Source organism: Ranitomeya variabilis, chromosome 2 (assembly GCF_051348905.1).
Source record: "Ranitomeya variabilis isolate aRanVar5 chromosome 2, aRanVar5.hap1, whole genome shotgun sequence".
Taxonomy (NCBI): domain Eukaryota; kingdom Metazoa; phylum Chordata; class Amphibia; order Anura; family Dendrobatidae; genus Ranitomeya; species Ranitomeya variabilis.
In genome coordinates this window covers 1,082,264,479-1,082,287,941 of record NC_135233.1, presented here as the reverse complement: position 1 = coordinate 1,082,287,941, position 23,463 = coordinate 1,082,264,479, and the positions used below count along the sequence as shown (strand labels likewise).

Sequence of the window (23,463 nt, the reverse complement as noted above, 5' to 3'; positions counted from 1 at the left end):
CTATAAAGGCAAATTGCAAAATATTATGCCACATGAGAACTTGGAACTAATATTAGCAACCAAACAATCAACTCTTGTTGACCGTTTGCTTCAGGCATTCCCAGCACACAGCGCACGTGATCGTTCTCACACGAGCTCCAGGGGGCAGCAGACTAGGAGTGTTAGGGGTGCACACATCAGAAGTGGCATTGGACAGAGGGGTTTTCTGACCAGGTTGTGGAGTGATTTTGCTATGACCGCAGACAGGACAGGTACTGCTGCATCAATTGAAAGTGACAGGAGACAACATTTGTCCAGTATGGTTACTAACTATTTTTCATCCCTTATCGATGTTCTCCCTCAACCGTCATTCCCATTTGATTACTGGGCCTCCAAATTAGACACCTGGCCAGAATTGGCAGAATATGCATTGCAGGAGCTTGCTTGCCCGGCAGCAAGTGTCCTATCAGAAAGAGTATTCAGTGCTGCAGGTTCAATATTAACCGAAAAAAGGACTCGTCTGGCTACCCAAAATGTTGACGATCTAACATTCATTAAAATGAACCACAACTGGATTTCGAAATCTTTTGCCCCACCTTGCCCGGCCGACACCTAGCTTTCCTATGAAAAGCTCTTGCCTGTGAATTACTTTTCTAATGTCTAATTTGCTGCAGCTGATTGTACAGCATACGACATGTTTACACCTCCCTAAATGGCAAAACTCCCCACACGGGGCCGTGGTATCGCGACTTGGCGCAAGCACCCGTGAGACTGCTGTTTGTCTGAAGAGGTGGGTGTGCTCGCTTTTGGTTGACGGCATTGCTACTGGGTCCCTCATAGTACAATGTAGTGTCTCTGGCGGTGGTGGTGCGCACCCAACGTCAGACACACCGTTGTAACATGAGGGGCCCTGGGGCGGTCCCGCCGGCCTCAAGAGAGTTCCCCCCTACCCCAGCTCAAAATGTGCTCTACCACGTGCAAAATTATGTCGCACAGCTCCACCAATCTTTAGTCTATTCGCTGACATCATTCAATGTCTGGCACTGACAATACAAATTTGTAGACATCTATGATGCAACTTAAAGTAGTCTGTGTCTGTGTCCTATATTGGCACCATTAAATAGTTACTGCCAAATTACTATGTCAGAAACTCAGTAGATGAGCCCACCCCTGTACCTAAGTATGCCACCTTTTTTTTTTGTTTTGGTTGTTTTGCGAGACATTAACATCTATTTATATTTTGGGAGTACTGGGACAGACACTCCTTGCACTACTCCTCCACTCACCACCAAGCTGCCTGTGTATCCATGTAACCGCTGTAAAACTGCCATGAGCCTATTGTTTGTTATTTTAGGCCTTTGATAGCCTGTCTGCGGCCCCTACTTGCAATACTCCTCCACTGACCACCAAGCTGCCTGCCCGTGTATCCATGTAACCGCTGTGAAACTGCCATGAGCCTATTGTTTGTTATGTTAGGCCTTTGATAGCCTGTCTGCGGTCCCTACTTTAAATACTCCTCCACTGACCAGACCACTGCTGCCCGTGTACCCCTGGAACCAATTATAAAGTGCCTACAGCCAGCCCATTTTCTTATGTTAGGCCTTTGAAGCCTGTCTGCGGTCCCTACTTTAAATACTCCTCCACTGACCACCAAGCTGCCTGCCCGTGTATCCATGTAACCGCTGTAAAACTGCCATGAGCCTATTGTTTGTTATTTTAGGCCTTTGATAGCCTGTCTGCGGCCCCTACTTGCAATACTCCTCCACTGACCACAATGCTGCCTGGAGTGCCTGCCTGTGTATCCATGTAACCGATGTAAAACTGCCATGACTGCCTACTGTTTGTTATTTTAGGCCTTTGATAGCCTGTCTGCAGCCCCTACTTGCAATACTCCTCCACTGACCACCAAGCTGCCTGCCCGTGTATCCATGTAACCGCTGTGAAACTGCCATGAGCCTATTGTTTGTTATGTTAGGCCTTTGATAGCCTGTCTGCGGTCCCTACTTTAAATACTCCTCCACTGACCAGACCACTGCTGCCCGTGTACCCCTGGAACCAATTATAAAGTGCCTACAGCCAGCCCATTTTCTTATGTTAGGCCTTTGAAGCCTGTCTGCGGTCCCTACTTTAAATACTCCTCCACTGACCACCAAGCTGCCTGCCCGTGTATCCATGTAACCGCTGTAAAACTGCCATGAGCCTATTGTTTGTTATTTTAGGCCTTTGATAGCCTGTCTGCGGCCCCTACTTGCAATACTCCTCCACTGACCACAATGCTGCCTGGAGTGCCTGCCTGTGTATCCATGTAACCGATGTAAAACTGCCATGACTGCCTACTGTTTGTTATTTTAGGCCTTTGATAGCCTGTCTGCAGCCCCTACTTGCAATACTCCTCCACTGACCACACCAATGCTGCCCGTGTACCCCTGGAACCTATTTAAAAGTTCATAGAGCCTAGTTATATATTTTATTTACTATTAATAAGGCCATGATGGACTACGCTGTACCACGCTACAAGCTAACCAGTCGACACTTCTTTTGCGAGAAAAGCCATCCCAACCCTCCACCAGCATGTAGAAGACCGCATTGTCCATGCACTCTGGCAATCTGTGAGTACAAAGGTGCACCTGACAACAGACGCATGGACCTGTAGGCATGGCCACGGAAGATTACGTGTCCATTACGGCGCAATGGGTTAATGTGGTGGATGCATGGTCCACAGGGGACAGCCTACTAAGTCTGTCTGCAGTCCCTAATTCAAATTGTCCTCCACTGTCTAAATCGGAACTTCCACCTTCTGGCTTTCGGCCTATAGTATCAGAAATTAAACTGCATTTGGCCTTCAACTTTGGTTAGGGCCTACTAACGGCTTCTGCCCCTCCCTGGTGTTGCCCTCAACTAAATAAAGCTGAGCTTCAACCTTCCGGCTCTCATTATGTGGTTTAAAAAAAAAAAATGGTGGTTAGGGCCTACTAACGGCTTCTGCCCCTCCCTGGTGTTGCCCTCAACTAAATAAAGCTGAGCTTCAACCTTCTGCTCCAAATTACCATTTTAAAAAATGCAATAGGCTTTTCAGGCCTACTAAAGGTGTCTGTCTGTGTGCCCCTCCCTGGTGTTGTCCTCAACTAAATAAAGCTGAGCTTCAACCTTCCGGCTCTCATTATGTGGTTTTAAAAAAAAAAATGGTGGTTAGGGCCTACTAACGGCTTCTGCCCCTCCCTGGTGTTGTCCTCAACTAAATAAAGCTGAGCTTCAACCTTCCGGCTCTCATTATGTGGTTTTAAAAAAAAAAATGGTGGTTAGGGCCTACTAACGGCTTCTGCCCCTCCCTGGTGTTGTCCTCAACTAAATAAAGCTGAGCTTCAACCTTCCGGCTCTCATTATGTGGTTTTAAAAAAAAAATGGTGGTTAGGGCCTACTAACGGCTTCTGCCCCTCCCTGGTGTTGCCCTCAACTAAATAAAGCTGAGCTTCAACCTTCTGCTCCAAATTACCATTTTGAAAAATGCAATAGGCTTTTCAGGCCTACAAAAGGTGTCTGTCTGTGTGCCCCTCCCTGGTGTTGTCCTCAACTAAATAAAGCTGAGCTTCAACCTTCCGGCTCTCATTATGTGGTTTTAAAAAAAAAAATGGTGGTTAGGGCCTACTAACGGCTTCTGCCCCTCCCTGGTGTTGCCCTCAAGTAAATAAAGCTGAGCTTCAACCTTCTGCTCCAAATTACCATTTTAAAAAATGCAATAGGCTTTTCAGGCCTACTAAAGGTGTCTGTCTGTGTGCCCCTCCCTGGTGTTGTCCTCAACTAAATAAAGCTGAGCTTCAACCTTCCGGCTCTCATTATGTGGTTTAAAAAAAAAAAATGGTGGTTAGGGCCTACTAACGGCTTCTGCCCCTCCCTGGTGTTGCCCTCAACTAAATAAAGCTGAGCTTCAACCTTCTGCTCCAAATTACCATTTTAAAAAATGCAATAGGCTTTTCAGGCCTACTAAAGGTGTCTGTCTGTGTGCCCCTCCCTGGTGTTGTCCTCAACTAAATAAAGCTGAGCTTCAACCTTCCGGCTCTCATTATGTGGTTTTAAAAAAAAAAATGGTGGTTAGGGCCTACTAACGGCTTCTGCCCCTCCCTGGTGTTGTCCTCAACTAAATAAAGCTGAGCTTCAACCTTCCGGCTCTCATTATGTGGTTTTAAAAAAAAAAATGGTGGTTAGGGCCTACTAACGGCTTCTGCCCCTCCCTGGTGTTGTCCTCAACTAAATAAAGCTGAGCTTCAACCTTCCGGCTCTCATTATGTGGTTTTAAAAAAAAAATGGTGGTTAGGGCCTACTAACGGCTTCTGCCCCTCCCTGGTGTTGCCCTCAACTAAATAAAGCTGAGCTTCAACCTTCTGCTCCAAATTACCATTTTAAAAAATGCAATAGGCTTTTCCGGCCTACTAAAGGTGTCTGCCCCTCCCTGGTGTTGTCCTCAACTGAACAAAGCTGAGCTTCAACCTTCCGGCTCTCATTATGTGGTTTTAAAAAAAAAATGGTGGTTAGGGCCTACTAACGGCTTCTGCCCCTCCCTGGTGTTGCCCTCAACTAAATAAAGCTGAGCTTCAACCTTCTGCTCCAAATTACCATTTTGAAAAATGCAATAGGCTTTTCAGGCCTACTAAAGGTGTCTGTCTGTGTGCCCCTCCCTGGTGTTGTCCTCAACTAAATAAAGCTGAGCTTCAACCTTCCGGCTCTCATTATGTGGTTTAAAAAAAAAAAATGGTGGTTAGGGCCTACTAACGGCTTCTGCCCCTCCCTGGTGTTGCCCTCAAGTAAATAAAGCTGAGCTTCAACCTTCTGCTCCAAATTACCATTTTAAAAAATGCAATAGGCTTTTCAGGCCTACTAAAGGTGTCTGTCTGTGTGCCCCTCCCTGGTGTTGTCCTCAACTAAATAAAGCTGAGCTTCAACCTTCCGGCTCTCATTATGTGGTTTTAAAAAAAAAAATGGTGGTTAGGGCCTACTAACGGCTTCTGCCCCTCCCTGGTGTTGCCCTCAACTAAATAAAGCTGAGCTTCAACCTTCTGCTCCAAATTACCATTTTAAAAAATGCAATAGGCTTTTCAGGCCTACTAAAGGTGTCTGTCTGTGTGCCCCTCCCTGGTGTTGTCCTCAACTAAATAAAGCTGAGCTTCAACCTTCCGGCTCTCATTATGTGGTTTAAAAAAAAAAAATGGTGGTTAGGGCCTACTAACGGCTTCTGCCCCTCCCTGGTGTTGCCCTCAACTAAATAAAGCTGAGCTTCAACCTTCTGCTCCAAATTACCATTTTAAAAAATGCAATAGGCTTTTCCGGCCTACTAAAGGTGTCTGCCCCTCCCTGGTGTTGTCCTCAACTGAACAAAGCTGAGCTTCAACCTTCCGGCTCTCATTATGTGGTTTTAAAAAAAAAATGGTGGTTAGGGCCTACTAACGGCTTCTGCCCCTCCCTGGTGTTGCCCTCAACTAAATAAAGCTGAGCTTCAACCTTCTGCTCCAAATTACCATTTTGAAAAATGCAATAGGCTTTTCAGGCCTACTAAAGGTGTCTGTCTGTGTGCCCCTCCCTGGTGTTGTCCTCAACTAAATAAAGCTGAGCTTCAACCTTCCGGCTCTCATTATGTGGTTTAAAAAAAAAAAATGGTGGTTAGGGCCTACTAACGGCTTCTGCCCCTCCCTGGTGTTGCCCTCAAGTAAATAAAGCTGAGCTTCAACCTTCTGCTCCAAATTACCATTTTAAAAAATGCAATAGGCTTTTCCGGCCTACTAAAGGTGTCTGCCCCTCCCTGGTGTTGTCCTCAACTGAACAAAGCTGAGCTTCCACATTCTGGCTTTCGCCCTATACTATCAGATATTAAACTGCATTTGGCCTACTAGTGTGGTTAGGCCCTTGAAACAGTGTCTGCTGCTCTTGGGTTTGCTACTCCACTGAACAAAGCAATGCCGCCTGTTTAGTCCTGTTACCAATTTTGAACTGCATGTAGCCTACTTTATTCTTTGGCCCTATATCTGTTTCCTCCTCATCCTGCCCATTGCCCAGCCACTGCTAAATGAGTCTGCTGGTACATTGACCTAGACCACTACATTCCCCTTGTACTCTACACAGCCAGAATCTGTCCCTGCTGAAAGTAAGGTTCCCCTTCCCGCATGTTATACCACCTTACACAGGGACAAAGAGGAAGGTGCAGATGAAAGTGCAGGTTCCTTCATCAGGTGGGGGGGCATACTCGTTGGCGACGTCACTGGCACAGGGCCCCTCAGAGTACGCAAAAGTGTCGCTGCTGGTGGGAGGCGCCCCCGCCATGCAAACACACCGCCGTACTTTGAGGGGCCCTGTGCCAGTGGCAATGCGAACGAGTGGGCCCCCCCCCTGCTTGCTCAGGATCACAGCACTTGCAACTTTTAAATACTTACCTTTCCCTGCAACACCGCCGTGACGTAGTCCGCATTTCCTGGGCCCACGAAAAACTTGAGCCAGCCCTACTCCCCCCACAACTTTCCCCCAATTCCCTATGCCCAACTATTATTATACAGTTAATTAAGATTGGCAAGCTTCAGAAACAAGAATGGATGTTTTTGGCATTAAAATGGGCACTGTAGGTGTTTTCCTGGCCTCCACTCACTGCCGACTATGCTTCCCCATTGACTTGCATTGGGTTTCGTGTTTCGGTCGATCCCCGACTTTTAGCGATAATCGGCCGACTGCACTCGACTCGACTCTGGACAAAATCGGGTTTCCCAAAACCCTACTCGATCTTAAAAAAATGAAAGTCGCTCAACCCTAGTCGCAACATATTAATCATTTATCTAGTGATTTTCGGATCACTCCAGGGATAGCACTCTTATCACTGGACATGGAAACACTCGATAGTTCAGTTAGGTATGTCATTATACATGTCCTCCTGGTGGTTAAGGTGACTCTAGCTTATTGGTGGAAAAAAACTGATGTTCCCAAATTCTCGGATATCCTTGATAGGATAAGACAGCATAGTGACTTAGAGTGGAGATTCGCGGTGGCTAACAACAATATTCATAAATATACCAAAAAGTGGAAAATTTGGAATAATAAGTTTCACATTGAGCGGGTGTGTTGAGGTGCGTTGTGTTCGGTATCTCTCCATTGAGCTCCTTGCAATAGGTATGGCAAGTCTTTGCTGTGTACCTAAATTTTATGTTGAATTTTATTGTATTTTATTTATTTTTTTCCTCTTTATGTATTAAGTTTATTATCATTTTTCAGAAATTGTACAAGGGTTCTCTATTTTTACTGTTTCCCTTGTGTATCCCATACCTTCCCTTTCCTCCTTTCCTATGACCATTCCTATCCCTGTTTAAATGTAAAATTCAATAAAAACACTTAAAACACATAAAAAAAAAAAAAAAAAAAAAAAAAAAAATATCCCTATAAAGAGAAAAATCAGACAAACTGAACATTTTACAGTGGTCTCTTAATTTTTGGCAGAGCTGTATATATACAGTATATAGACCCTTTACTATACACAGACATTCTTTGGTTTTCTAATCCAGATGTAGCATTCCCTAACCTAACCACAAGTGTATCAATGCAGTATCTGTGTACTTAGCTTGTATCTCCGACTTTCTTGCTTAGTGCTAATAATTGTAAAACAACGGTGAAGCTCAATGCCCTTGAGCCAATGCAAAATCTGTAACCGTACCCTCCACCTTCCAGGTGCCATTTATGTTACTGATGTCTTAAGTGGCTAATAAGTGTTTTCACTCCCAGGGAATGACTGCCTCTGCTCAGATAGGACTACATATATGTAAAACGTTGTATTATATTTGTCATTTAAATGGTTTTTCCTTATTAACCCTTACTAATCCTCTAAAGTTACCTTTTCTATGTTTACCTTTTCCTTTCTTCTTAGTCTTGTCCTTGACATACCGGTGGCATCTAGGACTCCACTTATTCAATCACTGGTCACACCGGTGACCCAACTTGGCCAGACTACTACTTGCTGAGTTGGGTCAATGAAATGGTTAGTGAACTACTGAGTGAATTCCTAGGAAATTTGGGTGCTATAAGTTAAATATTGAGACCAATATAGTTCCTTGCATAATTTTTTCAAAATGTGTAATTTCCCTTTAAGTTTTTTTTAGCATCCTATAATCCTCTTTAATCTTGTCAACCAAACCTATCTATCTCTTCTCTATCCCTACAAGTGGGCATTGTTTTATTCTTGGACACTGCTATTAGAAGATTCATGAGATGTTCCCTTCAGATAATCCTGTGCTCTGCACGGTTCTGCGCTTCACATTTTGTGCGGCTCCTGAATGTTTGCTCTAATAAGTCTCACTTGTTTAGTTTGGCTTACTAGTGTTATATTGTGTCAGACACATCAATTGTAAGAAAACGAAGTCTGCAGACGAAGAAAAATCCAAGAATAGAAAACACCTTGAGAAAATAGTGTTTCGTCTACGGTAACTCCTAAGGATTAGGGCTGCATGGGTATTAATATTTTGATATTTGCAAATTATCTTCAAAGGCTTGTATGAGGCGGCGATATTCCAGTGTATGGACTACATCTGATATTACGTCTAAACCCTGTTCAAAGGAAAAAAGCTAAACTGCAAAACTATACGTTCTCTGATACTGAATACCGGAATCTGCCAGACTTTTGTTACCGACAGCTGGGCTTTTGACTATTCATCTGAAACCTCATCTATTTCAGGTATGTATTTGTGTCATTTTTATGATATTGCCTATAACAATAGCATGTCCAATCATTGCCAAATGGTCTAAATCTCCTCTTGCTAAATATTTATTATAGAACCACGTGACCATATGGGGCTACCTAGGTCTACCTAGGTCATTTTCTTTAAAAATGTGTAAGAAAGGGCCTACTTGAGATTAATTTTTGCTATTTTCTTTCTTTTTGGGGGTATCAAAGTAGAGTGACAAATGGGGTCAATGCCTTTATCATTGCAAGTCTCGGAGGATAATGTCTCCTTTGGTTGAGACCATTAGTCGACATAAGGGAAAGATGTAGCTGAGGATTCCTCTGGGGAAAAAAAAAGTTTGGAAATTAGAGGAAAGAAAAATAGTAGTGCCAAAAGTTAATGTTCAATCATTCTTTAGCAATGGAATGGAACTGAAAGGGAGAAGATACAGATTAGATATTAGAAAAAAAACTTTTTTTTACAGTGAAGGTGATCAATGAGTGGAACAGGCTGCCAGGAGAGGTGGTGAGTGCTCCTTCAATGGGAGTCTTCAAATAGAGACTGGACAGACATCTGTCTGAGATGGTTTAGGGAATTCTGCATTGAGTAGGGGTTTGGACACGATGTCCCTTGAAGTCCATCCCAACTCTAACATTCTTTGATTCCAAAAAAATACCCTCAGCTGTATGATTCTAGCTCCCTTTCAGTACAGAGCATGGTATTGGTGAGTTGCGTAAAAAGTCTTTGATGTGAGCTAAAAGGGGCAATATTTTACCTTTTAGAGATACCCATCAATCTCTGATAGGTGACAATTTGCATAACCGTTTGTCCACGGATCATTACGCAGCCTATCAGATGGTTCGTCTTCACAAGGAGAATCATTACTTCCCAAGACTCACATCAAAGGCTTGTTATTCATTCATTCAACTGGTAGTTTGCATTGACAAAGAGGCTCACATGACCTCAGATACACACAGGCGGGTTTCCCCATAATGACTCACATCGCATGGTACAGCACAATCAATGAGGAGGGGCTATCACAGCCTATTTAAAAGCCATAATACAGCCATTTTATGGTGAATCTGGATACTGAAGAAACATCACACCTCACAATATAGCTATAGAGATAGGGAGAGAAAGCCATGAAACACTAAATAAACTGTACAGGTAGAGCCTGATTGCATAGCATTGAAGGTAAGATAAGGTAATTTTGATTTTACTAGAGTTATGTATTACATAGCTTGAACATAGTTGGATACAGTCCTTGGAATCCTCAGAGGGCTATACACATCTTTTCAGGACATTTTGAGTACTTACAGTGGGTACGAAAAGTAATCAGACCCCTTTAAATTGTTCACTCTTTGCTTCATTGCAGCCATTTGGTAAATTCAAAAAAGTTCACTTTTACCCTTCGCCACGACAGCACCCCACATGAGAGAGAGGGATCCGCCCCATAGGAACAGGAAACCTACAGAATAAAAGGAGGCGGTCCCCTCTCCTCCTCAGTTTAGGTTTCCTGTTCCTACAGGGACCCGGCTTACCTACAGATGAAGAGGATCCCTGGGCCATGCACCCGCCTGCGCCGGTGTCTGAGGGAACGGCAGGGGCTGCGGTTCCAGAAGCAGCGGAGGGGGAGCCCCTGCTTGCAGCCTCCCCCCTCGTCTGACCAAGCATCCACGGTCCGGGTCCAGTCACCGTGGGTCCGCCTGGCACCGTGAGGACGTGCGCGCTGCAGCGGCCGGCTAAATATTCCTGGCCGCCGCATGGTGAGTGAGAGCGGCGCGTCTAACCCGGAAGTCGCTGGAGCACTTCCGGGTCGGTCCGGGGAGGCAGGAGAATGGGCGGCAGATTTAAAAATGCAGCGCTAGCGTCGGGCCGGTGTGTGTAAGATGGCTTCACCGGCCGACGAAGCGCACCTGGCCGCAGTGCAACAGCGTTCTCCCAGTAAGGAGAGAAGTGCTAGGAGCAGCACAAAGAGTGGTGGTCGACCTCCAGAGAAGGGTTCTACCACCAATCGAAATCCGCCTCCAGAACCGGTACCTGTCAGCTTCACTGGGTGAGTTTTTGAAAGAGTCTCTTCCTATATGCTGATATATGTTCCTACTGTATCCTTCCTCTAGACTAAGAAAAGGACACACAAGTCCAAGCACAAGGAATCTGCTTTATGTACGCAGCCCCTCCCGGATGATTGCGCTAAAAAACTATGTTCAGAGTGTATCATGCAGACCTTACGGCAGGAAAATATAATGACACCATTAGATGTCAGAGCCATAATCTGAGAAGAAATGCAGGGTTTGGTGCAGACAAGTAGCACCAGTACCCGTCAGCTTAGCAGGTCCAGATCTCCAGTCAGTTCAGAGCCAGAGGATGTACGTATATCCTCAGGCGAAGCGGAATCCCAGCCGAGTTCATCCGAGACCGAAGGGGGACTTTGTCTTCCCAACAGCAGTGTGGACAACTTAATAAAATCTGTCAGGAGCACGATGGGGTGCTCAGATGAGAAGGAAAAGAAATCGGCTCAGGACATCATGTTCGCGGGGTTAGGACAGAGGAAACGTAGGTCCTTCCCCGTCATAAAAACTATTAAAGAAACCGTTAAAAAGGAGTGGGATAAGCAAAACAGAGGTTTCCTACCATCATCCTCTAAAAGACGCTATCCCTTCAGCGACGAGGAGCTAAATTCCTGGTCAAAGGTGCCGAAGGTTGATGCCGCTGTAGCCTCCACAACCAAGCAGTCGGTCTTACTGGTGGAGGATTCAGGAGTCCTGACAGACCCACTGGACCGTAAAGCAGAAGCTTTACTAAAAAGGTCGTGGGAAGCCAACACGGGGGCGTTCAGGCCCGCCATATCTAGTACCTGCACTGCAAGGTCACTACTAGTATGGATGTAGCAAGTGGAGGAACAGATTAGAGGTAGAACTTCGAGAGAGTCAATCCTGCCGAAATTCCCTCTAATTAAAGAAGCAGTAGCATTCCTGGCTGATGCCTCCGTGGATTCGCTACGCCTAGCAGCCAGATCAGCCGGCCTAGTGAACACAGCCCGGCGAGCACTCTGGCTAAAGAACTGGAAAGGGGACGCATAGGCCAAAGCAAAACTTTGTGCGATCCCCTGCCAGGGTGAGTTCCTTTTTGGAAAAACACTGGATGAACTCCTGAATAAAGCAGGAGAAAGGAAGAAAGGCTTCCCTAACCAGTATCTTCCATCTTACAGGAGAGCCTTCAGAAGACGCCCCTTTACCAGGAACAAGCCATTCGAACAAAGGGAGCGATGGGAGTCGAAGGACCCAAAGCAAAAAGGTGCCTTTTTTAGCGGGTCTCATAATCTGAAACGCAAATACCGCTAACCAGGAAGTGGGCGGCCGATTAAAATTCTTCTTTCCCAAATGGGAACAAATATCATCCAGGCAGTGGATTCTGGACATTGTGCAATACGGCCTAAAACTGGAATTTGACCGAATCCCTTGGGATTCCTTTATAGTAACATCACCAAAAGGTCAAGACCAACAAAGGGCTCTGGAATCAGAAATCCTATCTCTTCTATCTAAAAAAGTCCTGATAGAAGTTCCCCAGGATCAAGAAGGGAAAGGGTTCTATTCCCCTTTATTCTTGATCAATAAGCCAGATGGTTCATTTAGAACCATGAGATACCTTGATAATACCCTACCTAGATGACTTTCTAGTAGTAGGAAATTCTATACTTCAGTGTAAAACTCGTTTATCTAATACGATCTCGTCCCTACAGGAGTTAGGTTGGATCGTCAACTTCGAAAAATCCCGGCTGAATCCAGAAACCGTTCAGACATTTCTAGGAATCCAGCTAGACTCCGTAAGTCAGAGATGTTTCCTTCCCCAGTCAAAAAGACTGACTATACAATCAAGGGTATCAGACGCAATACGCAACCCCTACATGACACTAAGGAAGGCCGTGTCTTTACTGGGGTCATTATCATCATGTATCCCTGCTGTACCATGGGCACAATTTCATACTCGTCAATTACAGTATGAGGTATTGTCAGCTCAGGGAAAAGACGGACATCTAGAAAGTAGAATAACTCTTTCCAAAGATGTCTTAGAATCGCTATCCTGGTGGCTAGACATGGACCACCTCTCAGGGGGTGTACCATGGATGATAGACCCGTCTAAAATAATTACCACCGACGCCAGCCCTTTGGGAGGGGAGCACATATGGAAGACAGTCTGGCCCAAGATACTTGGGACCAGGCAGAATTGACGTGTTCCTCCAATTGGAAGGAGTTAAAAGCGGTAGAATATGCCTTAAATCACTTTCTTCCGCAGATTCAAGGAGAAATTTAAGAATTTACTCGGACAATTCCACCACAGTGGCATATGTGAACCGTCAGGGTGGTACAAGGTCAGGAAGTCTAATGACCATAGCTGCAGACATCTTCCAGCTGGCAGAGACTCATCTAACATCCCTAACAGCCCTGCACATCAGAGGTGTAGAGAACATCAGGGCAGACTACCTCAGCCGAAACGAGTTACGTCAAGGGGAATGGACCTTAAACAGATCCATATTCAGTATGATAACAGAATCATGGGGGATACCACAAATCGACCTATTTGCCACAAGAGACAACCGGCAAGTAAAAAGGTTCGCTTCCCTGAACGCCATGGATCACCCAGATATGTTGGACTCTCTCCACCATCCTTGGAGGTTCCAGCTGGCATACGCCTTTCCTCCGATGTCTCTGATTCCTCTAGTGATCAGAAAAATCAGGAGGGAACAAGCAAGAGTGATCCTCATTGCACCATTCTGGCCGAAAAGACCATGGTTCTCTTGTCTCCAGACCATGTGCCTATGCGATCCATGGATTCTCCCATCAGACAAGAAGCTGCTGTCCCAAGGCCCCTTTTTCCACCCGCAAGTGAAAGGTCTTCACTTGACGGCGTGGAATTTGAGAGGCAATTATTAAGATCAAGAGGGTTCTCAGCAGAACTAGTAAACACCCTCTTATTGAGCAGAAAAAGATCTACCACCCTGATATATAGTAGGGTATGGAATAAATTTTTAGACTTTTACACGGTACCGTTCACTAAGCAAGTTCCAGTCACACCTATTCTAGAGTTCTTGCAAAAAGGCCGAGAGTTGGGGTTATCTGTAAATACCTTAAGAGTTCAGGTCTCGGCATTAGGAGCCCTATATTGATGCAATAGAGCAGCTAATAGGTGGATCTCCAGATTCGTAAAATCTTGTGAATGTAGTAAACCGGTCCATATTCCCTGTCTACCTCCGTGGGATTTAAATCTAGTGCTAGAGGCTTTAACCAGCTCCCCACTTGAGCCACTAGATTCAGTACCTTTAAAAGTCCTGACATATAAAGTAGCCCTCTTGGTAGCCCTAACCTCAGCTAGACGGGTTAGCGACATCCAGGCCCTATCAGTAGACCCACCCTTCTTACTGGTATTCCATGATCGGATAGTCCTAAAACCAGACCCCTCATACCTCCCTAAGGTAGCGTCCACCTACCACAGGTCACAAGAGATATTTCTCCCTTCCTTTTTTGATTCACCTGTAACTCCAGAACAGCATAAGTTCCACACCTTAGATGTCAGAAGAGCCATCCTGACTTATATAGAAAGGTGTCAGACATGGAGGGAGAGTAGGGCTCTGTTTATCTCCTTTCAGGGCCACAAGAAAGGACATGGGGTCACGAGAGCTACCATATCTCGATGGATCAGAGATGCTATCTGCTTGGCCTATACGTCAAAAGGCGAGATTCCTCCAGCGGGTATTAAAGCGCACTCAACACGAGCCATGGCTTCCTCCTGGGCGGAACAAGCAGATGTACCGATCCATTTAATATGTAAGGCCGCAACTTGGTCTACACCTTCTACCTTTTACAACCATTATAGACTTGATCTATCTACATCTTCTGATCTGGCCTTTGGTAGAGCTGTTCTTAATACAGTAATCCCACCCAAATAATGACTCTCTGAAAATCTCTCATGTGGGGTGCTGTCATGGCGAAGTTAAAAAGCCGGATTACTCACCGGTAATGCTCTTTTAATGAGTCCACGACAGCACCCATTTACTACCCTCCCTAAGTTATGCACAGCTCTTCCTTTTAAATTCACAAATAATGGTTGTATAGAGTTTAAGATATTTATGTTGCTGGATAAGAATTAATACTAAAGCTTTTGCGGTTCCCTTTTTGTACTCTGTAAACTAAACTGAGGAGGAGAGGGGACCGCCTCCTTTTATTCTGTAGGTTTCCTGTTCCTATGGGGCGGATCCCTCTCTCTCATGTGGGGTGCTGTCGTGGACTCATTAAAAGAGCATTACCGGTGAGTAATCCGGCTTTTTTTCTCATTAATGTACACTCTGCACCCCATCTTGTCTGAAAAAAAGAGAAATGTAGAAATTTTTGCATTATTATTAAAAGAGAAAAACTGAAATATCACAAGGTCATAAGTATTCAGACCTTTTGCTCAGACATGCTGTCCATTTCCTTGTGATCCTCCTTGAGGTGGTTCTACTCCTTCATTCGAGGCCAGCTGTGCTTAACTAAACTGATAGGACTTGATTTGGAAAGGCGCACACCTGTCTATAAAAGACCTCACAGCTCACAGTGCATGTCAGACCAAATGAGAATCATGAGGTCAAAGGAACTGGCCAAGGAGCTCAGAGACAGAATTGTGGCAAGGTACAGATCTGGCCACAGTTACAAAATAATTTCTGCAGCACTCAAGGTTCCTAAGAGCACAGTGTCCTCCATAATCCTTAAATGGAATAAGTTTAGGACCACCAGAAGTCTTCCTAGAACTGGCCGTCCAGCCAAACTGAGCAATTGTGGGAGAAGAGCCTTGGTAAGAGAGGTAAAGAAGAACCCCATGAACACTGTGGTTGAGTTCCAGAGATGCATGAGGGAGATAGGAGAAAGTTCCACAAAGTCAACTATCGCTGCAGCCCTCCACCAGTTGGGCCTTTAGGGCAGAGTAGCCCAACAGAAGCCTCTCCTCAGTGCAAGATATATGAAAGCCCGCATAGAGTTTGCTTAACCCTCCGTCAGGGGCAATATGTTTCATAACGAGTTTAGGGGCATTGCGCCTGTCCAGCACAGGCTAGAAAATTGGCTATATTTTCCTTTTTTAACAATTTCAATGCTCTAAAAGTGATCAGTTACCTTAATAGGAATGGAATAAATGAGAAAACATATAATCAGGTGTAAAAAAAAATGTTTAATAACCAGAAAAGTAATATGTTTGTATGTCTTGAGCATCCTCCTCACTCTCTCCATCTTGACCTGTATCAGACACATCTGGACATTCTTCCACATCATCTTCTGAAGCAATGTCACTTTCTTCCCCTAAATCTTCTAGCTGTAAGGGGTCTGTCTCATCATCAATCAGTATGCGGCGCGCCCCCACACCGCCGCAGGGCCGAGGGGTACCCGGAGCCGGGCCTCTAGGTCTCAGTCCTGGGGTTGTCACGGTGGCTAGACCCGGTCCGTGGCCCTGTCCGTCAGTGGGGGACGTCCGGTGAAATAAGTGGTGCTAATGGTGGTGTAGCGGTGCAGTTGTGGGGTGCAGGTCGCGGTAAATAACGAGGACACCAGGTTGCAGTCTCTTTACCTCTTTACTGGAGATCTCTGAGTCCTCAGTCCAGAACACGGTTCACCAGGCTACGCAAGTCCAGCCGGTCCAATGGCACCTCCAGAGTCCTCCTCTCAGGTGGAGATCTGTGCCTTCCTTCTAGCGCTATGTGTTGTAGTCCTTCCCTGCTGTGCTCACGGAAAGTGACCCCACAACGGTTGTGTCTGTTTCTTAAGTTCCCTCACAACTCGATTTGATGTTCCTCTGTAATCCACCCCTTCCCTGTATTCAGGTTGGAATGGCACCCGTTTGTCAGGTAGGCCTGGAGTTCTTCCGGGACCCTAGAGACGCCCCTCTCCCGCAATTGCCCCCCAAGACTTCATAGGTGATATGTGGTAGACAGCCCGCCTGAGACCGACTGTCCTGCCGCTGTTTGGAGTATGGCTTGAAGCTGTATTCTAATCCACTCCCTCGGCGTTCCGGCCACCGGTATTGCGCCTCAGCAGGGTGCTGCCTCTTTCAACAAAACCCCTGCTGGTATTCTCCTTCTGCTTGATCTCGTTTCTCACTCAGCACAATCTGCCTCGCTTCTAGTCCTTTCTTGGGCACCGCCGCTAAGCTGAGCAGGCACGGTCCCGTTACGTTCTCTCAATGCCAAGCCTCTGCCAGGATCCCACCCCTTACAGAGACCCTACAGTCTCTCCCTTCACAACACCCTCTGCCACAGGGTGTTGCTCTGTTCAATCCCGTCAGCGTTCTCTTCTAACTTCCTGCCTGACCCCCAGTTTACCCACTATGGTGGGGAGTGGCCTAATGAATAGCACCCTTAGCTCCCCCCGGAGGCCCTGCTGTGAAACATATTGGTGTCTGTGATACCTGATTGGAGGAACTCCTTCAGTGACATCGAACGTACCATGGCTCCCCTTAGTGGCAGAGCCACAGTACTGCAACGACCAGAACTCTGGGGCGCTGCAAGTATATTTTGCACTTGCTCAACATGAAGGGCATTGGCCAAGTCAAATATTCTCCTCGCCATTTCAGAAGAAAAGCTGAAGCAAGAGAGAGAATATGTGTTAGGGCGCAATGTGCCTGAGAAGCACAATCTTATTTCTAACAAAACCTTTTATGACAAATCCACAAATTTAGCACTAGCTATTCATAAAACAAGCTAAAAAACAATTGGGATGAATAAAAACAGCAAATTCTAACCGTCAAAGGTGTGACGCATTCAGGGGCAATGAGCCTGAGAAGCCAAAACACTGATATCTGATCTCCTGCAGCTCTGCAGCACAAGAGGCTTCTCAGGTTTCACACAGCCTTTAAAGTTAGGAAGGTACTGGGAGGATGGTGTTTCCCAGACAAACCACTGAAAATAGAGAAATGAAACTAAGTGAGCTGCGCCTGTCAGATCAGTTGCCCCTGACGGAGGGTTAAAAAACACATGAAGGACTTCCAGACTATGAGAAATAAGATTCTCTGGTCTGATAAGATGAAGATAGACCTTTTTGGTGATAATTCTAAGCTGTATGTGTGGAAAAAAACAGGTGCTGCTCATCACCTGTCCAATACAATCCCAACAGTGAAACATGGTGGTGACAGCATCATGCTTTGAAAGTGTATTTTTCAGCTGCATGGACAGGATGACTGGTTGCCATTGAAGAAAACATGAATGTGGCCCAGTACAGAGATATACTTGATGAAAACCTCTTCAAGAGTGCTTTGAACCTCAGACTTGGCCGAAGGTTCACCTTCCAACAAGACAATGACCCTAAGCACACAGCTAAAATAACAAAGGGATGGCTTCAGAACCACTCTGTGACCATTCTTGACTGGCCCAGCCAGAGCCCTGACCTAAACCCAATTGAGCATCTCTGGAGAGACCTGAAAATGGCTGTCCACCAACGTTCACCATCCAACCTGACGGAACTGGAGAAAATCTGCAAGGAAGAATGGCAGAGGATCGCCAAATCCAGGGGTGAAAAACTTGTTGCATCATTCCCAAGAAGACTCATGGCTGTACTAGCTCAAAAGGTGCTTCTACTTAACACTGAGCAAAGGGTCTGAATACTTATGACCATGTGATATTTCAGTTTTTCTTTTTTATCAAATTTGCAAAAATCTCTACATTTCTGTTTATTTTTAAGTCAAAATGGAGTGCAGAGTGTACATTAATGAGAAAAAAAGGAACTTTTTTGAATGTACCATATGGCTGCAATGAAACAAAGGGTGCAAAAATGTAAAGATGTCTGAATTTTTTCCGTACCCACTGTACTGCTAATCGATTAGTGAAGAATCTTTTTTTATAAATTTTGCAAATCTGGTTAATTCAAATTTGAATTGATTTGCTCAACTCTCACTAATACCTGATTAGAGGCAAAACCGTAAACCAACCGTCTCTTTCTCTTGGAAAACAGTCTAATTTGGTGTATATGTCATGAGTAGTGTTGAGCATTCCGATGCTGCAAGTATCGGGTATCGGCCGATACTTGCTGTATCGGAATTCCGATACCGGGATTCCGATACTCTTGTGGTATCGGGTATCGGGTATCGCAACAACATTAATGTTAAAATGTGTAAAAGAGAGAATTAAAATAAAAAATATCGCTATACTCACCTCTCCGACGCAGCCGGGACTTCAGCGAGGGAACCGGCAGCGTTGTTTGTTTAAAATTCGCGCTATTACTTGGTTACGTGAATTCCCGGCTTGTGATTGGTCAGGTCGGCCATGTTGCCGGGACGCGGACCAATCACAGCAAGCCGTGACGAAATTACGTCACGGCTTGCTGTGATTGGTCCGCGTCCCGGCAATATGGCCGCCCTGACCAATCACAAGCCGTGACGTCACGGGAGGCTGGACACGCGCCCATTTTAAAATGAGCGCGTCCAGCCTCCCGGCTTGTGATTGGTTGACCGCGGCGCAACCAATCACAAGCCGTGACGTCACGGGAGGCTGGACACGCGCCCATTTTAAAATGAGCGCGTCCAGCCTCCCGGCTTGTGATTGGTTGACCGCGGCGCAACCAATCACAAGCCGTGACGTCACGGGAGGCTGGACACGCGCCCATTTTAAAATGAGCGCGTCCAGCCTCCCGGCTTGTGATTGGTTGACCGCGGCGCAACCAATCACAAGCCGTGACGTCACGGGAGGCTGGACACGCGCCCATTTTAAAATGAGCGCGTGTCCAGCCTCCCGTGACGTCACGGCTTGTGATTGGTCAGGGCGGCCATATTGCCGGGACGCGGACCAATCACAGCAAGCCGTGACGTAATTTCGTCACGGCTTGCTGTGATTGGTCCGCGTCCCGGCAACATGGCCGACCTGACCAATCACAAGCCGGGAATTCACGTAACCAAGTAATAGCGCGAATTTTAAACAAACAACGCTGCCGGTTCCCTCGCTGAGGTCCCGGCTGCGTCGGACAGGTGAGTATAGCGATATTTTTTATTTTAATTCTTTCTTTTACACATTTATATGGTTCCCAGGGCCTGAAGGAGAGTTTCCTCTCCTTCAGACCCTGGGAACCATCAGGAATACCGTCCGATACCTGAGTCCCATTGACTTGTATTGGTATCGGGTATCGGTATCGGATTGGATCCGATACTTTGCCGGTATCGGCCGATACTTTCCGATACCGATACTTTCAAGTATCGGACGGTATCGCTCAACACTAGTCATGAGTAGTGTTGAGCATTCCGATACTGCAAGTATCGGGTATCGGCCGATACTTGCTGTATCGGAATTTCCGATACCGAGATCCGATATTTTTGTGATATCGGGTATCGGGTATCGCAACAACATTAATGTAATAATGTGTAAAAAAGAGAATTAAAATAAAAAATATCGCTATACTCACCTGTCCGACGCAGCCGGGACCTCAGCGAGGAAACCGGCAGCGTTGTTTGTTTAAATTTCGCGCTTTTACTTGGTTACGTGAAGTCCCGGCTTGTGATTGGTCAGGGCGGCCATGTTGCCGGGACGCGGACCAATCACAGCAAGCCGTGACGAAATTACGTCACGGCTTGCTGTGATTGGTCCGCGTCCCGGCAACATGGCCGCCATTAACCAATCACAAGCCGTGACGTCACGGGAGGCTGGACATGCGCGTATTTTGAAAAGCGCGCGTGTCCAGCCTCCAGTGACGTCCCGGCAACATGGCCGCCATTAACCAATCACAAGCCGGGACGTCACGGGAGGCTGGACATGCGCGTATTTTGAAAAGCGCGCGTGTCCAGCCTCCAGTGACGTCCCGGCAACATGGCCGCCATTAACCAATCACAAGCCGTGACGTCACGGGAGGCTGGACATGCGCGTATTTTGAAAAGCGCGCGTGTCCAGCCTCCAGTGACGTCCCGGCAACATGGCCGCCATTAACCAATCACAAGCCGGGACGTCACGGGAGGCTGGACATACGCGTATTTTGAAAAGCGCGCGTGTCCAGCCTCCCGTGACGTCACGGCTTGCTGTGATTGGTCCGCGTCCCGGCAACATGGCCGCCATTAACCAATCACAGCAAGCCGTGACGTAATTTCGTCACGGCTTGCTGTGATTGGTCCGCGTCCCGGCAACATGGCCGCCCTGACCAATCACAAGCCGGGACCTCACGTAACCAAGTAAAAGCGCGAATTTTAAACAAACAACGCTGCCGGTTCCCTCGCTGAGGTCCCGGCTGCGTCGGACAGGTGAGTATAGCGATATTTTTTATTTTAATTCTTTCTTTTACACATTAATATGGTTCCCAGGGCCTGAAGGCGAGTTTCCTCTCCTTCAGACCCTGGGAACCATCAGGAATACCGTCCGATACCTGAGTCCCATTGACTTGTATTGGTATCGGGTATCGGTATCGGATTGGATCCGATACTTTGCCGGTATCGGCCGATACTTTCCGATACCGATACTTTCAAGTATCGGACGGTATCGCTCAACACTAGTCATGAGATATAAAGTTAAAAAGAACCCGACAGCTGATATATGCCACCCGATACTTGGGCAGCATGTATCTGGCACTGGCTTTATGTGCATTGCATAGTTTCAGAGAAAAACATACTTTACAAGCTGCTGGGGACCAAACCACATGGGTGACTACTCAGAAAGGCGGCTCACTGGTGGAATCTCCCTCCTCTCTGACAAATACTGGCAGATATCTCCATATACACACACAGGCACTTTCACAGTAGTCTCTTGTGCGATTGGCCCCGTCGGCTAGTAAAGTATGTTATTCTCTGAAGTGTAGCAGGGTTTCTGTTATATCTGTCAGAGGCACCAGACTGAAAATGGCCACCTCAGATAGGCTTGATACAAGACACTCCATCTGGCAGATTCCAAAGGAACCCTGGCCTCCATCCTTTAACCACTGAACAGGGATCTGGTCTTAAAACGGTCATTTAACAGAAAAACAAAACCCTGTAAAATTACTTTTTATTTGAACATCAAACACACTTATAAATATCACAATACAAAAATAGATTGACCTGTAAATGGGACCACTTCCTCAGATATCAATGTCAGTAACTATGGAAGTAGTCCCACACTGTTGTTGTAAATCTGTATCCAAGAAAATATCTAAAAACACTAGAAAGAGGGGTAAGGGGATGTAGATGGTGTCTAGGGGAGGGTGGGGAGAAACTCTTTCCTGTACTTTAACCCTGCCTATGCCATGGAGGTTGGCACTCTACAAGTCGACAGTGGTGCCCCCGTTTCTCGTCGACTCTCCCTACTGCCTCTTAACCTTTCTAAACATAGTAAAAAACAATAATAATGCTACATAGGGTGGTCAAAATCTAGGTGATGGTGGTATCAATAATATAAGAATAAACTATGATCATTTAGGCCCAAATTGACACCATTAGATGAGTTGACATAGAATATCAGCATTACAGTGTCATATACATTAACAAGTCTATTCCATAAAGACTCATGTATACCAGGACCCTAAATCAGCAAGTTAGCCCCATCCAAATTACACAGTAGTTAACTCTATATCTCCCAGTCTGGATGGAACTACACGATCCAGAGGACACAAAACTAGAACTGCTTCCTTGAGTCACCTGCAACCAGAGCACGGGAACCCCTGGCGACAGATGCCGAGGAAAGAAGAGCAGGCACCAATATAAATGTCACAAGTTTAGAGTAAAAAACATATGGTTGACATCCCAAGCAGCAGGTATCAGCTGTCTCAGGTTCTCTTTATCGGTTTGTGCTTTGACTTATGGGGTTGCTAGTGAAGCCTATACAAGCGGCCATTAAATACACCATTTTCTTTCTTCTGGAGGAGAGCTTTTGCAAATCCATGTAAGTAATACACCAAAAATTTTCAGACAAAAAATGGATTTTATAATATGGACAATCCCTTTCTGTAAGATGGCTTCCTAATTAAACTTTTAAGGGGGCAGAAAACCCTTAAAATAATAAAATAATGGCATTTGGCGGAGCACAATTTGTTCTAATTTCAAGATCCCTAATGATTGGAAGTGAAGATCCCAGCAATAAGTGTTCAGTTTTCCCACGGCACCACCACAGAGTAAATAAAACATTACATAGTTTTAATCAATTAAAGTAAGCAATGTTCTTTATGCTGGCTGATATGCAACAGATACAAACTTATTTGTGTGCAGGAGGAGTTTACACTTTTCTGACAATAGATGGCGATGTTGTTACTGTTATATGCTTAGTTGAATGTAATGCATATACTTGTTGGACTTTGGTTTCACATTCTCTCTCCAGTAAAAGGTCCTTCAGACTTCCTGTTATGCTGTATTAAGAAGCTGATGAATGTACCTCATGTTTAAGATAAAAGTTGAATTACCCCATATAATCTACTCTCACAAGTTTCTTCTGTGACCAAACTATGAAACACTTTATAGCCATTATCTGCTCTGGCTAAGGGTAGGGTAAGGTCACACAACCATTTTCTCCACAATCAAGAAAAGTGGTCTAAGTTCTCTGGTCAGACTTTGATCAGAGTCTGATCAAACTGGCATTAAATATCATCCTAGTGCAATCCGATTTTTTTCACTTAGAACAAAATTGGACATTTCTCCAATTTTTTCTGCAGAACACTCAGACATGTGCACAGCCCTAAAGAATATCATAGATAGAGATGGGTGAACCCAAACAGTAAAGTGGTCACTGATGTGACTGCTCTCCAAATCATCCGCCTCGTCGTGGGACACCATGGATTATCTTCATGTCAGATAGGTGAGGGATATAGTTGTTTACTATTTTTCTTCTTTTCCAGGGGAAACGGGC

General features: G+C 45.6%; 1 protein-coding gene across 1 annotated transcript in view; it reads left to right on the top strand.

Moving 5' to 3' along the window:
• The first annotated feature begins 8,544 nt into the window (after positions 1-8,544).
• The window catches only part of LOC143808735 (serotriflin-like), a 60,532-nt gene continuing 45,613 nt past the window's right edge, over positions 8,545-23,463 (top strand). The window contains exon 1 of the mRNA XM_077291682.1: positions 8,545-8,674. The gene's annotated coding sequence lies outside the window, so the exon portion shown is untranslated. The remainder of the gene's footprint in view (positions 8,675-23,463) is intronic.